This window comes from Rhinatrema bivittatum, chromosome 9, assembly GCF_901001135.1.
Source record: "Rhinatrema bivittatum chromosome 9, aRhiBiv1.1, whole genome shotgun sequence".
In the NCBI taxonomy this organism is placed as follows: domain Eukaryota; kingdom Metazoa; phylum Chordata; class Amphibia; order Gymnophiona; family Rhinatrematidae; genus Rhinatrema; species Rhinatrema bivittatum.
Genome location: NC_042623.1, coordinates 219,376,967 through 219,392,424, shown reverse-complemented (window position 1 = coordinate 219,392,424; position 15,458 = coordinate 219,376,967).

Sequence of the window (15,458 nt, the reverse complement as noted above, 5' to 3'; positions counted from 1 at the left end):
CCCGTAATTATATTGATATAGATTGGCTAAATCTGGACCGATTTTTACACCTAAATATTTTAAAGTGGAATGAACTAATTTGAATGGAAACTGCCATGGAAGTGCTGTGGAAGTGTTCTGCAGGGAGTGTCACATTTAAAATTTCTGATTTATCTACATTCAATTGGTAGCCCGATATATCACTAAATTTCTGGAATTCATTAATTAACCGAGGGTAACGAGCGCTCTGGGTGAGGAATGGTGAATAAAATATCGTCTGCAAACAGAGAGCTTGTATTCCTGGGTCCCCACTTTCATTCCCTGTATTTCTGAGCTGGATCTGATTTTAGCGGCCAAAGGTTCTAGATAGAGTGCAAGCAATAGAGGAGATAAAGGACATCACTGTCTGGTACCCTCGGGCAATCTCGAATGGCTTGGTATAACCCCTGTTCACCTAATGCACGCACTTGGCATGTGGTAGAGTTTGCGAATCCAGGTGGAAAAGTGGCCTCCCAAACCTACTTTACGCAAGACTGCAAACAGGTAGTCCCAGTGCACCAAATTGAAGGCTTCTCCGCATCAACATTTAACAGCACCATTGGCATTGTAGTAATCTGGGCCTGCCATATTAAGTTCACCACTCTACGAACATTATCAGCTGCCAGCTGACCCGGGATAAACCCTGTTTGATCGGCATGTATCAAGTGAGTGGCGATAGAACCCAATCAAGTTGCCAAGATTTTGGCTAGGATTTTGAGATCCAAGTTTATGAGGGAAATGAGTCTATAAGAACCGCAGATCGTCTCATCTCTCCCAGGTTTGGCCAAAATGGTAATGCCCACTCTATTAGCTGCTGCAGTAAACTGTCCCCCTCCCAGCAAATGATTAAAAGCTGCTTGGAGTGGGGCAGCGAGTATCGCGCTAAAATCGTCTATAGAAACCCGCAGAGAAGCCATCTATCCCTGGAGATTTACCCAACTTCAGGTCCTTGAGGGCTGCCTGTATCTCCACTATAGTAATTTCCTGGTTCAGACATGATTGTTGAAGGATATCCATTTGAGGGAGATCTATCTCTTCTAGATACTTGTCTATCTCTGCAGCAGAGATGTCTTCCCATTTAGAGTATAACTTTTGATAGAATTGTGTAAATCTCGCTCTAATGCTATCATTTTCTGACAGCATTTCACCTGTATCACTCCTAATTTTTAGGATTTGGTTTTGGACGGCCCTTGCTTTTAGTTTTCTGGCTAACAGGCGGCCTGCCCTGTTGCCCCCTTCAAAATATAATTGTTTCACTTTATCTAATTGAAATATTATTTCCTTGTGAGAAAGTTCCTTCAATTTTGTCTAGTTGGTTCCCTACCAGTGTATCAGGCTCTGTTTATGTCTTATCTCAGCCTACCAATCCACTGTAGAAGGTCCACACATTTCTTATTTTCCTCTTTTCATAAATGTGACGCTCTCACTATTAATTGACTCATACTATTGCTTTAAGGCACTCCCAGACTACAGTAGCAGAAACATCTGCTATGTTATTGTCCCCTAAATAATGCGCTATATCATTCTCTAGTTCTTTACAGAATGTGGTATCATCTAGAAGATTTTCATTGAGCTTCCAATAACGATCCTCCGAAGGAACTCTCAGGCCCCTAAGCTTTATCCATATAGCTGTGTGATCGGACCACGTGAATGGCTCTATTCTCGTTTCTTGTGTATGATTAATTAAGGCTTTATCCACTAAAAGATAGTCAATCCGAGAGTATGATTGATGTGCCTTAGAGAAAAAGGTATAGTTTTTTCTCCTGGGTGGAACAGCCTCCCGGCATCTATCATATGCCAATCCCTCATCAACCATTGGAAGCTCTTTCTATGGGATCTGCTATATCCTCCCTTATGACTGCTAGAGTCTAGGAAGGGTTATCTGGTAATATTGAAGTCACCCCTATTATGAGATAGACTTCCGCCCATTGCTGTAATGCACTAGACACTTTTTGTATAAATGACCCCTGTCCTTGATTAAGTGCATATATATTAACAAGAGTATACAATGCAGATCCCATTTTAAACTTAAGTATGATATAGTGACCCTCAATATCTTGAAGCACCGAGACCACATCTACTATCATATCTTTAGCAAATAGCATCCCTATACCGCCATACTTATTATTTTTTGTTGCGGCTGCATAGTATTGCAATGGGTTTGCGAAGACGCCATAAGTTTCTCGTACGTCTTTTTTAGATGCGTTTCTTGGCATAGTAATATATCAACCTTTGCCCTACTGATATCCTGAAATAATTTTTTTCTTTTATAGTAAGTGTTCAGTCCCTTTACATTCCAGAATAAAAGTTTTAATTCACCCATCCTGTTGACATAATAAAGCTATAACCATGTCATCCTTATATACACTATATTTCAGCCTTGTTGAGAGGTGTGTGCCTTCCCTAACATGATTCCTATATTGTGGAATATACGCTACGAAACCTTTAAATGGTCCCCGATATGCATAGCATCTTGCCCCTCTTATTCGTCGAGATTTTGTAGGTCACCCTCTGTCCCCTCCCCACCCTCCCTTCCCTTTCCCTCGAGTCCATTGCGGAATGTGAGGACTAATGTCACCTCCCATAGTCTGATCACAAGCATGTTACTCATTCCCCCTCCTTTGAACATTACCTTTCAGGTTATGGTATAGTTACCTTCATAACCAATTTAATACCTTAAGCTATGTTGAAATATATATATCCCCTCACAAGGACAGCAGTATAACTTAAACATCTAGAGGCTTACCACCATATCCCTGAGTGATCGTACCAGGGATTGGAATAGTTTACCCTATGAGTGTTACATTATAGGTCAGTCTATGTTTTAGTTCTCAATCTTTGTTGGTACTCGAGCTGGAAGCTTCTCCCAAATGTCTGCGTAGCCTTTTCCGCCATACTGTACGCGTTGCCATCTTTGAGCTTTATCCAGCATAGGTTGTTGACTCGTCTGCTTGTTGATCCCATCCGGCGCTCTCATCAAGCCAGCAGCACTAAGTAAGGTTACCGCTTCGTCCACCACCTGAACTTTGGTGGATACCCCCTGAATAGTAATCAACAGTCCAAAGGGAAAAAGCCATCTATATTTATGATTATTAGCCCGCAGAAATTGCAGCACTTCACGAAACTCACGCCGCCAGCGAATAGTAATCGGAGATAAATCTTGAAAAAATCTCTATTTTCTTGCCATGCCATTGAAAGTCTAGCAGCTTCCTAGCCTGATACATAATCTTCTCTTTAATTTTATATTTATGGAAACATACCACAATATCTCTTGGTATGTTTCCTTTGGGTTTTGCCAATGCTCTGTGTGCTCTATCCAGAAAAATCTGCGGTGTTGTCTCTTCCGGAGCAGATTGTGGGTCCTGAAGAAGGTGACTGCAAATATCCAGTATGACTTTTTCACAGTCTGTATAGGGCTCCCCTTCGGGAATCCCCCTGAATCGCAGATTCCCCCTTCTGGACCTGTTTTCCAAGTCCTCCAACCAAAGTTGATGTTCATCCACCTTCTTTTGCATATGTTTAATTTCCTGCTGTGTCTCGGTCATAGCATGCTCCTGGTCTCCCATTTGATTCTCCAGGTCATCCACCCTGGCCCTGAGGTCTGCGTAGTCACGCCTCATGTCTGCCGCCAGAGTTTTCAGTTCTGCTCGCAGGGTACCCATACCCTCCTTTATTTCACTGAACCAGCGCTGGAGGTCTGCTTAGATAGTGCTGTATTGATTGCAGTGACCGGTGATTCAGCATGCTGCTGCTCCCCCCCCCCCCCCCCCCCCCCCCCGGTGACTCGGGCCTCTGTTCAGCTGCCTCGTGGTCGGAGAGGCCCTCTGGGAACTTTTACAGTGTGGCATCAAAAGAAAATTGTTTTGAGGTCCGCTATTTTTTTGCGGATCGACATGCCTGCTGCGTTCCTGCTCTTAATCGCAGCATTTGGGATGTTTTTCGAGCGTGGGATTTACTATATTTGGAGGGTTTTCTCAAGAAGGAGGGCCATCAGCTCTGTGACCTCACTTTCTCGTCTCAGGGCCAGATTTTTAAACCTATGCGCTGGCATAGATTTGTGCGTGCAACCTGGCGCGCACAAATCTACGCCCGATTTTATAACATGAACGCGTAGTCGTGTGCATGTTAAAAAATCTGGGGTTGACGCATGCAAGGGGGTGCACACTTGTGCACCTTGCACGCGTCGAGCCCTAGGGGAGCCCCGATGGCTTTCCCTGTTCCCTCCGAGGCCGCTCTGAAATCGGAGTGGCCTCAGAGGGAACTTTCTTTCCGCCCCCACCCCTCACCTTCACCTCCCTTCCTCTACCTAACCCGCCCCCCAGACCTATCTAAAAAAAACCCCGACCTTTGTTGGTGAAGTTGTGTGCGCCAGCCAACTGCCATGATCACTGTGCCGGAGGCCTCGGTCCCGCCCCTGCCCCACCCCTGGCCTGCCCACTCTCCACCCATTTTTTCAAGCCCTGGGACATCCACACATCCTGGGGTGCATGTCACCGGGCCTATGCAAAATAGGCTCGGCGCGTGAAGGAGCAGGTTTTCAGGGTTACGCGCATAATATACATGCGTAACCCTTTGAAAATCCACCCCATAGTTTATAAAATACTCTTCACACGCATGCTGAGAGAGAGCGCACACCTCTTTAAAAGGCTTAGTCTGATACTCTATATATGGACCATTGTAAGGGGGCACTTTGATTTGGGTGAGTTTTCAGGAGATGGGTTGGGGTTAGGAGGGGTGTGGTATTACAGAAACATTCAGAGGCATCCATTGTAAAATTGACATCATTAAAGAATTTTAGACCTTATAAGTGATGAAAATTCTAACAAGAGGAGTAGATTTGAACACTGTACTCTCTGCTAGCTGCAGTGTATAAATCAACTCCTTTTCATCACTTATAAGATTTAAACTTCTGTAATGACAGAACTAAAAAATGAAATTTCAGACCTAAAGCAAATAATATGTAACCTATCATTATCTACTGTACCTGAAGATTAGAGTGTGGCCAATATAACAGCAATCTTTAAAAAGGGCTACAGGACTATCAGAAAACTACAGGCCAGTGAATTTAACATTGCAAGAAAAATGGTAGAAACCATCCTAAAGAACAAAATTAGTGAAAATAAAAACAGACATGATTAATGGGACACAACTAACATGGATTCACACAAAGGAAGTCTTGCCTCACCAATCTGCTACATTTTTTTGAAGGAGTTAATAAGCATGTGGATAATGGTGAACCAGTGGATAAAGCATAGTTGCTTACCAACAGGTGTTCTCCCAGGACAGCAGGATGATAGTCCTCATAGATGGGTGACATCATCAGATGCAGCCCTGTCACGGAACACTTTTGTCAAAGTTTCTAGAACTTTGACTGGCACACTGAGCATGCCCAGCATGCCATTAACCCTGTGGCCACACGGGGTCACCTTCAGTCTCGTTTTATAGCAAAAAAGTATGAGCAAAAAATAAAATAAGAAAACATTCTCGAACCCGCCCGCCACCGTGGGGTGGCGGGCGGGTTTCATGAGGACTAACATTCTGCTGTTCTGGGAGAACACCTGTTACAGTTAAGCAACTCTGCTTTCTCCCAGGACAAGCAGGATGGTAGTCCTCATAGATGGGTGAATAGCAAGCTACAGGCTGCCTTAGAACATAGCAGGCCAAACAGTACTCAAAAATGTGTTACAGGCAAAACAACTCGGGTGCTGTTGGCAACCAAGGGGCAGCCTGAAATTCACAGCAGGCTTAGGTAGGAAGAGTTGGGTTCTTACTAGAGATGAGCTTCGTTTTTTTCTACCCGGTCATTTTTTGAGTCGTACACTTTGGGGTAAAGTTTGTTTTTCCTCGGTTAGTTTTTTGGAAAAACGAACAAAAACTAAACGTGGAAAAATGAAACCGGCCCAAAAAACGACGCAGGAAAACGAAGCTAAAAAACCCACCCCAAGCATCAAAATTCATTTTAATACATTAAATACAACCCCCCCCCCATCCTGATCCCTCCCCAAGACTTACTAACATCCCTGTGGTCCAGTGGGGTCCCGCGAGGGATTTCTCCCTCCGTGCCATCGGGCTGTCTGGAAATGAAGAAAAGAGTGCATGGGGGTAACTTGCTGGTGTGTCGGTTACTACCCTTAACCAATCAGCTGGATACTTCTGATGCAACTCCAACATTGCTCTCACTGGTAAGAGGTAATGGAAAATTGGACTCATATAACAACTAACAGGGGCCCTGACTTTGATGGTTTGGGAAACTAAATATCAGGGTGACTTGTATGGTGTGGCAGATGCTACACAGCAAATGCTAACATAAGCTTGCTGGGCAGACTGGATTGACTGATTGGTACTTTTCTGCTGTCATTATCTATGTTTCTATGTTATACGTGATTATGTATGCTTTTCAGTAGGATATTGGTACTCATATGGATCCTTCGGAGATATCCCCAAAGATTCTTGCCATCAGCAGGCAGAATATCCCCTCGAAGACCAGGGGCTCAGAATGAGGGCTGGCTGTAACAGTCTGAAACAGGGCAGCAGCAAGTAAGAAGAGTCCAAGTCACAATCCGAATCAGGGCAAGTAGCAAGCAGAGAAGAGTCTAAGGCAATCCAAATCAGGGCAGGCGGCAAGCAGAGAAGAGTCCAAGGCAATCTGAATCAGGGCAGGTGGCAAGCAGAGAAGAGTCCAAGGCAATCCAAATCAGGCAAAACAGGCAAGCAGCAGAGAAACGCATCAGACAGACCTATAGCTGAGGCACAGGTTCCAAGTCAGACTGCCCTAAAATAGGAGTAGACCCAAAAAGCAACAAGGAAGTTGATCTATCAAAGCCGTGAGGTAACCAAAAGAAGGAGATAGATCTAAAGACATTCAAATAATCTTTATTGTTGTAAATAGTAATTTTTCAACCAAAGCCCGACTCAGGCTGAGTTATTTTTATGTGATATCTTGTAGCCCCGGAAGCAGCCCTCCTTGGCGAAACTCGGCCTGAGTCGGGCTTTGGTTGAAAAATTGCTATTTACAACAATAAAAATTATTTGAAGGTGTTTAGATCTATCTCCTTCTTTTCGTTACCTAAAATAAGGGCAGTCTGATGATACTCAATTCATGCGCTGCCAGGAATTCGTGCCGCGGGTCCTTTAACAAGAGTGTGGCTGCGCATGTGCATGCCTAAGGGAAGCCGCGGCAGGCAGCATAGAGGCGTTCCTAGGTCGGCCTTGTCTGTGGGGAGTCAGCGGGAGTGCAGCAATGAGACCACCACGGGTAACCCTCTCCTTTAGGGCCCTCCCACAAGGTCTCAGTTTCTTGGGATGAGTGGCATTAAAGGTCTTTAAAAGATTCTTATCCAGAATATTTGAGGTGGGTTCCCAAGTATTTTCCTCTGTGCCGAAGTCCTCCCAAGAAAGCAGATACTCCCATTTGCAATTCCGCCGGCAAACATACAAAACTTCTTTCACTTGGTAGACTTGATCCTCGGATGCAATGGTAGGGGATACCAGTATCTTCTGGGTTGGCCACATAAGGAGCAGTGGTTTAAGGAGGGACACATGAAAACCATTATGTATGCCTATGGAGACAGGTAAATAAAGCACGTGCGTTACCTCTGTTCCGAATACAGACCCTACACAGAGGGACTCGGCAATATGTAATGCCAAAAATTTATTATACACACAATTTTTCTCCAATGTAATTTACACACTTTTTATACAAGTCCCGCTATGTATCTCAATAACCTCCCTACCTTAAAAACAATACCATTCATACGTTACCCTCCATTCACTCCATTCATACTTCTCATACCACGTAAAATCACTGAATCTCTTAAACATACATGCTTAATATTTCTACATATCACATTTACCGGTTACATGAAAATGCATATTTCATACAAATGCACCTCTTATATTCAACTTATAATAATTTTAACAATCACAGTCAAAAACATAGATCATATTTTACACTGTTTTGACGAACACAAAATTAATCCGACAAGGTTCTCGTTTTGCCCATACAACAGGGCTTCCTCAGGGAATGATGATTATCTCCAAGAAGTATATTCTCATAATACCACCATCAGGATACAATTGTCTTCACATGACAATGTCATGTTAATTACATTCATCAAAAAGAGGGCTGCATCTTCACTGTTGCTAATATATTATGCATGTAGAATCAATACATAGCACTGGACTTTGTAAACAATAAAATAATATTCATCATCTATTTAACTAACTGAATAAACTGTACTAGAAAGTACAACCACCTTATACACTATCACCATGTGTTTAAATAGTACCAGCCAATCCAATGTTGACAATACAATCCTGTCAGAGGTTGAACGTTACTATATTGTATATCCCAATAGAACTCCAATGATTCTTGCCGACTCTTGCTGTCAGACCACTAGGGATGTGAATCGTTTTAGGACGATTAAAATTATCGTCCGATAATTTTAATATCGTCTTAAACCGTTATGGAACACAATACAATAGAGATTCTAACGATTTATCGTTATAAATCGTTAGAATCGTGAGCCGGCACACTAAAACCCCCTAAAACCCCACCCCCGACCCTTTAAATTAAATCCCCCACCCTCCCGAACCCCCCCCAAATGAGTTAAATAACCTGCGGGTCCAGCGGCGGTCCGGAACGGCAGCGGTCCGGAACGGGCTCCTGCTCCTGAATCTTGTTGTCTTCAGCCGGCGCCATTTTCCAAAATGGCGCCGAAAAATGGCGGCGGCCATAGACGAACACGATTGGACGGCAGGAGGTCCTTCCGGACCCCCGCTGGACTTTTGGCAAGTCTCGTGGGGGTCAGGAGGCCCCCCACAAGCTGGCCAAAAGTTCCTGGAGGTCCAGCGGGGGTCAGGGAGCGATTTCCCGCCGCGAATCGTTTTCGTACGGAAAATGGCGCCGGCAGGAGATCGACTGCAGGAGGTCGTTCAGCGAGGCGCCGGAACCCTCGCTGAACGACCTCCTGCAGTCGATCTCCTGCCGGCGCCATTTTCCGTACGAAAACGATTCGCGGCGGGAAATCGCTCCCTGACCCCCACTGGACCTCCAGGAACTTTTGGCCAGCTTGTGGGGGGCCTCCTGACCCCCACGAGACTTGCCAAAAGTCCAGCGGGGGTCCGGAAGGACCTCCTGCCGTCCAATCGTGTTCGTCTATGGCCGCCGCCATTTTTCGCCGCCATTTTGGAAAATGGCGCCGGCTGAAGACAACAAGATTCAGGAGCAGGAGCCCGTTCCGGACCGCTGCCGTTCCGGACCGCCGCTGGACCCGCAGGTTATTTAACTCATTTGGGGGGGGTTCGGGAGGGTGGGGGATTTAATTTAAAGGGTCGGGGGTGGGTTTTAGGGGGTTTTAATGTGCCGGTTTTGCGATTTTTAGATTTTTAGATTTTTCACGATTTTTCACGATTTTTCACGATTTTTCACGATATTTTACCCCCCCAAACGGCAACAATACGATTCCCTCCCCCTCCCAGCCGAAATCGATCGTTAAGACGATCGAGGACACGATTCACATCCCTAACCACTATGCTCTTTTCATCAAGGTTAAAATTTTTCATATTCAGACAATTCCCATAACGCGTACCAGCTCGTTCGCTTCCCAACCTGTATTAAATGAATAATTCGCCATTAGACTTAACTCACCTATATAAAGGGTTCCCACCCATAAATATTTATAATGACAAACACACACTCACATCATTAAATTGCACAAAACCGGCTTAATTCCATATCGAGATCTTAAACTTCCTCAAATTTCACTCACCTAAATCATCTATTCATGTATACATAACTATAGTCCCGACTAAAGCTTACATCATTAACCATTTCATGGGCCAACAAAATACCAATTCCAAACAAACCCATTTTTTATATAACTAAAACTTCCATACGTCACTCTAAATGCCTCGGCTACCTGCCGTGCACTGTATGTATAAACTGACAGCATAACATGATTCACATCAATAACTTCATAATATAAAGTAGCTACTCACATACAGCCTTATTACAGCGTTCACTGGACGGTTGCCATTCCTTAACGAACTTGCATTCTGTCCCGCCATAGCACGTCCATTTAAACTCCACAAAGAAAACACAATTAACCCTCCCCCTCATACGTCATCTATCCAAAATTTAGAAAAACTAGACAATTATACATGCTATAACTTAACATTCTACAGATTTGAACTACCCTATACTCGACAGCTTAACATCACGCCAACCAGGCACGATCCAATACCGTGCCCTGCATCGCCACTCAGAGGAATCAAAACACTCCCTGTAGCTAAATGCCTATCGCGCTTATATAAAACTTTATTCAATCCAGCCTGAGCCTTGCTCATCATCCCTCCACGGGTCCTAAAGTCCACTTCACCTCTACGGTAAGCTACATACCGATTCCATACAGTACACCCTAATTCAAAAGAATTGTCAACTTTAGTCAATTCCCCACCTCTCACAAACAGTGACCAAAAAACTTTTTACCAAAAAATTTTTTTTCACTTAAATCAAAGATATAAAATATACGGGCTGCTACATTCAAATCAAAGATATAAACTATATGGGCTGCTACACTCCATAAAATGCATCCCATTCTATCATTTCGTTTAGACCTCGGGGATGAATTGTGTCCCATTGATAGATATATTTTTATTCAATTCTTCTTAGAATATTACTTATATCTCCTTGCTGGTGCACATAATATTGTTGGAGAACAAAAAACTTGAAATCTTCAATATTATGATGAGCTTCACTCTAATGGGCAACCAGCGATGCCCCTGTTTTACCAGTTCTCAACCTGCTTTTGTGATCTATGATCCGCTGTCTAATCTGCCTCTTTGTATACCCTATGGGGTAGATTTTCAAATAGCGCGAATTGGCCTACTTTTGCTGGCGCATCAGGCACAAGCAAAAGTAAGCTGGATTTTAGTAGATACGTTGTAAGCCCCTGAGGCAGCCGTTTGAAACGGCGAAACTCGGCCAGAGTCGGGCTACCCTTGTGTCTCCACTTCAATAAAGGATTGATTTTAGACTACAGGCATCTATTCTTTATTTCATCCTGAGGAATGATGATCTGGACATCGTCCGCATAGATGTAAAATTTGAGGCCGAGTTCGGTGAGGTGATGACAGAGGGGGAGGAGGTAGATGTTGAAAAGGGTAGAGGAGAGGGAGGAACCTTGGGGGACACCTTGGGAGAGGGTAAAGTGTGAGGATTCGTGATTTCCTATTTTTACAGAGAAACGTCTGTTTGTCAGGTATGATTTGAACCAGAGGAGGGCTATGCCGGAGATACCTATGTCTGCAAGGCGGGAGATGAGGAGATTGTGGCTTATTGTGTCGAAAGCCGTGGATATATCAAGAAAGGCAATGAGATAGTTTTGTCCGTGGTCACCACAGCACCACAGCACCACAGCACCACAGCATTTATTGAAACGATTGGACAACTACATGATATTGGATATTGGATACATGATATTGGATATCAGAGTAGGTTGGTGACAACAGACATAACGTCTATATATACAAATATTCCCCAAAAGGAAGCTCTGTCAATTATTGACTCTTCTTTAGTTAAATTAGGCATACGCACCCCTAAAACATATATCATTAATCGTTTAGCTGAGCTTGTGATCACCAAGTTTTATTTTCACTTCCAAAATCAGTTGTTTAATCAAATTAAGGGAATTCCTATGGGCTCCCCTTTATCTCCGTCTGTTGCCTCCCTGTATGTAAGTTCTTATAAGGAGAAATATTTATATACGTCCAGATATTTCACCCAGATACAGTTTTATAAGAGATATATTGATGATCTCTTTTTCATCTGGGAAGGCAATGGGCAAGAGCTAGCAAATTTGGAACAGTATTTGAATATGTGTGACCCTAATTTGAGATTTACCATGCAATCTAGTCTAAATCAACTGCCATATCTAGACATGATGGTGAGTTTTCATAATGGGAAAATCTTGACATCAGTTTACACCAAGCCCACGGATAGAAACACCACCCTCCACTTTAAAAGCTTTCATCCAAAAAAATTAAAAGAAAGCATACCAATAAGTAAATTCTTACGCTATAGACGCATTTGCTCCACAGTGAAGGAATTAAAGAAGTGCGCTACTGCTGACTTTGCCTTTGTTGGAGGTAGTAGACGCTGCCCTGCTAAAGGATTTACCTGTTGTGATTTTCCTTGTTCTTTTTACTAACGCTGGAGCAGCTGACATTGCCTTGCAGTTGATTTCCTGCTTTCCCCTGCCCGCCCCTGAGCTCTGACGTCAGGGGGAGGAGTTCCAGGACACCCATATCAACGGTGTCTGGGTGGTGAGGAATACTGCTGACGTTGCCTTTGTTGGAGGTAGTAGACGCTGCCCTGCTAAAGGATTTACCTGCTGTGATTTTCTTTGTTCATTTTACTAACGCTGGAGCAGCTGACATTGCCTTGCAGTTGATTTCCTGCTTTCCCCTGCCCGCCCCTGAGCTCTGACATCAGGGGGAGGAGTTCCGGCGCGCACGGCTTTGCCGGGCTTCGCCGGGGTTTGTCGGAGTTGGCAGGAGACTATCGTTAAGTTGAAGATTACTATCACCTATCAGCGGTCACAAGAGTCTGGTAAAATAAGTTATAGTGTATCAAAGGATCCTGAATTGAGGTAGCTGAAATTTTCTTTATAAAATTGTGTGTTTTCTTTTCTCTGGTAATGCCACATACCAAGAGAAAAGGTAAAGTTGTTACTTCTATACCTGTTTCTAATATTAATCAACCACTTATTTCGGATCACTTTGTAAGAACCATTCTTACGCCAGGAAGCGAAGTCGCTAGGAAATTTGACCAGGAGCAGGGCCAATCCCCTTTGACAATTGAAACATCATTGAGCCCTGGTGCCCCCATAACACCAGAACCGCCTACGAGGAATAGGGAAGGAGATATTATCTCCGAAGTACCTAGACTGAATCTTACTTTTACCCCTATAATTGAACAGAGGGGGGGGGGGGGGGGGGGGAAGAATTTAGTCTCGTAATGGCTTCTAAGGAGAAGGATCTAGAGGGAGACCAGGTGGGAGTTAAGCAGGATGTTATAGTGATTACACCTACTAAATTTACCTTAGAAGAAATTGGAAGCATGATTTTTACCATGCAAAAATCTATTAATGAATTGGCTAAACTTGTTCAAGATGGCTTAAGTAGTAATAAGATAATGCAAACTAAAGTGGAACAGATAGAGGGATCGGTAACTGCCCTGGGGGTTAAAACAAAGGAAATAGAAAATGTACAACTTAACTTAATTAAATCTGAGAAGATTCACGCAGAAAAAATCGAGCAGTTAGAGAATCAGATTAGAAGAACTAATTTAAGAATATTAAATTTCCCCAAAACCCATTTACTATCGCCTAGGGAGTTATTCAGGAGTTATCTTATTAAGGTATTAAAATACACAGAAGCAACTATTCCTGTAATATCGAGGATATATTATATATCTCAACCTGTGCCCCTTGAAGGCGCACAGGACCAAAATCAGGGAGATCAAGGGGAAGACACTAACTTGTCAGAATTATTAGAAAAATCATCTGATATGGAGATTAAATCAAGAGCCACTTTAATAGTCCAATTTACAGATATGTCTCAGCAAGACATAGTTCTTAGGCTGTATTTTAAATATCAGAATGTAAACTTTCATGGGCATTCCATTAGAATCTTCCCTGATATATCTTATAATACTCAGATTAGGAGAAGAGAGTTTCTGTTAATGCGGGATAAAGTCACTCAACGAGGAGCCAAGTTTATTTTACGATTCCCATGTCGTTGTATTGTATTATTTCAAAATATGAGATATGTATTCAATTTGCCAGAACAACTGCGTTCATACCTGGACTCTTAGATCCAAAAACCTTAGGTTAAGGAGGGGAATAAATGTATATGGTTCTCTTACATTAATGTTTGAGGAAGTATTTCTATAGAAATCTGCTCTTTTCATTTTACCAGAATCTCATTATTTCTGATAAATCTATTTGGGCTATCACAGTTATATGGGCAATGATTTGTCATATATAAATGTTTGTATAATAATATCTTGTTCAATACTGTGTAAAATCCTTTTGAAAAACTGAAATGCTTAATTAAAAAAAAAAAAAAAAAAAAAAAAAGAAGTGCGCTAATACGGTAATGACAAAATTTAAAGAGAGGGGCTATCCATTTATTTATTTTATTTATTTATTTAAGGATTTTTATATACCGCGGTTCGTTAGCAAACATCACCTCGGTTCACAGAGAACATTAAATTAGCAACAAGCTTTACAATCAAAATTAAGTTAAGGCGAAACAAGTTTGTAAACAATAAAAACGTAACTAATACTTTAGGATAATACACAATAAAATTCAACAATACCATAGTAGACCATACCATACCATCAACAATACCATACCATCAATACAATACCATATACAATACAATACAATACAATACCATATACAATATAATACAATACCATAACATCAACAATACCATAGTAGATTTAAATGCATTAAGGCATATAAGAGGGCATTATACGCAGATAGAGATAATTTACTTCAACTTATCCCACGTAATAGTGTTACGAGACCTATATGCACCATTCCATTCTCTACTAGATCCCATTTAATTAACCGAAGTATATTGCAACACTGGCAAATTTTACAAGCATTGCCTGGCTTTGAAGAGCCACCCATTTTTGCAATGCGTATAGGTGTGAATTTGAGGTCTATGTTATCTAGAGGTGAGAGATTAGAGCAGCAGGAAGGTTGGGGACAGGTCAAATGCGGGAAGTGTTCTGCAACAACGTATTAGAAATAAAAACTTTTAATGCACCACATTCGAAGTACCCCTTTACTCTTAGGGGCAGATTTACATATGGGTCTACTATGGTAATTTATGCTGTCGTCTGTCCGTGTGGATTGTTATACATAGGGTATACAAAGAGGCAGATTAAACAGCGGATTATAGATCACAAAAGCAGGTTGGGAATTGGTAAAACAGGGGCACCGCTGGTTGCCCATTGGAGTGAAGCTCATCATAATATTGAAGATCTCAAGTTTTTTGTTCTCCAATATTGTTATGTGTGCCAGCAAGGAGATATAAGTAATATTCTAAGAAGAATTGAACAAAAATATATCTATCAATGGGACACAATTCATCCCTGGGGTCTAAACGAAATGATAGAATGGGAGGCATTTTATGGAGTGTAGCAGCCCGTATAATTTATATCTTTGATTTGAATGTAGCAGCCCGTATATTTTATATCTTTGATTTAAGTGAAAAAACATTTTTTGGTAAAACATTTTTGGTCCCTGTTTGTGAGAGTTGGGGAATTGACTAAATCTGATGATTCTTTTGAATTAGGGTGTACTGTATGGAATTGGTATGTAGCTTACCGTAGAGGTGAAGTGGACTTTAGGACCCGTGGAGG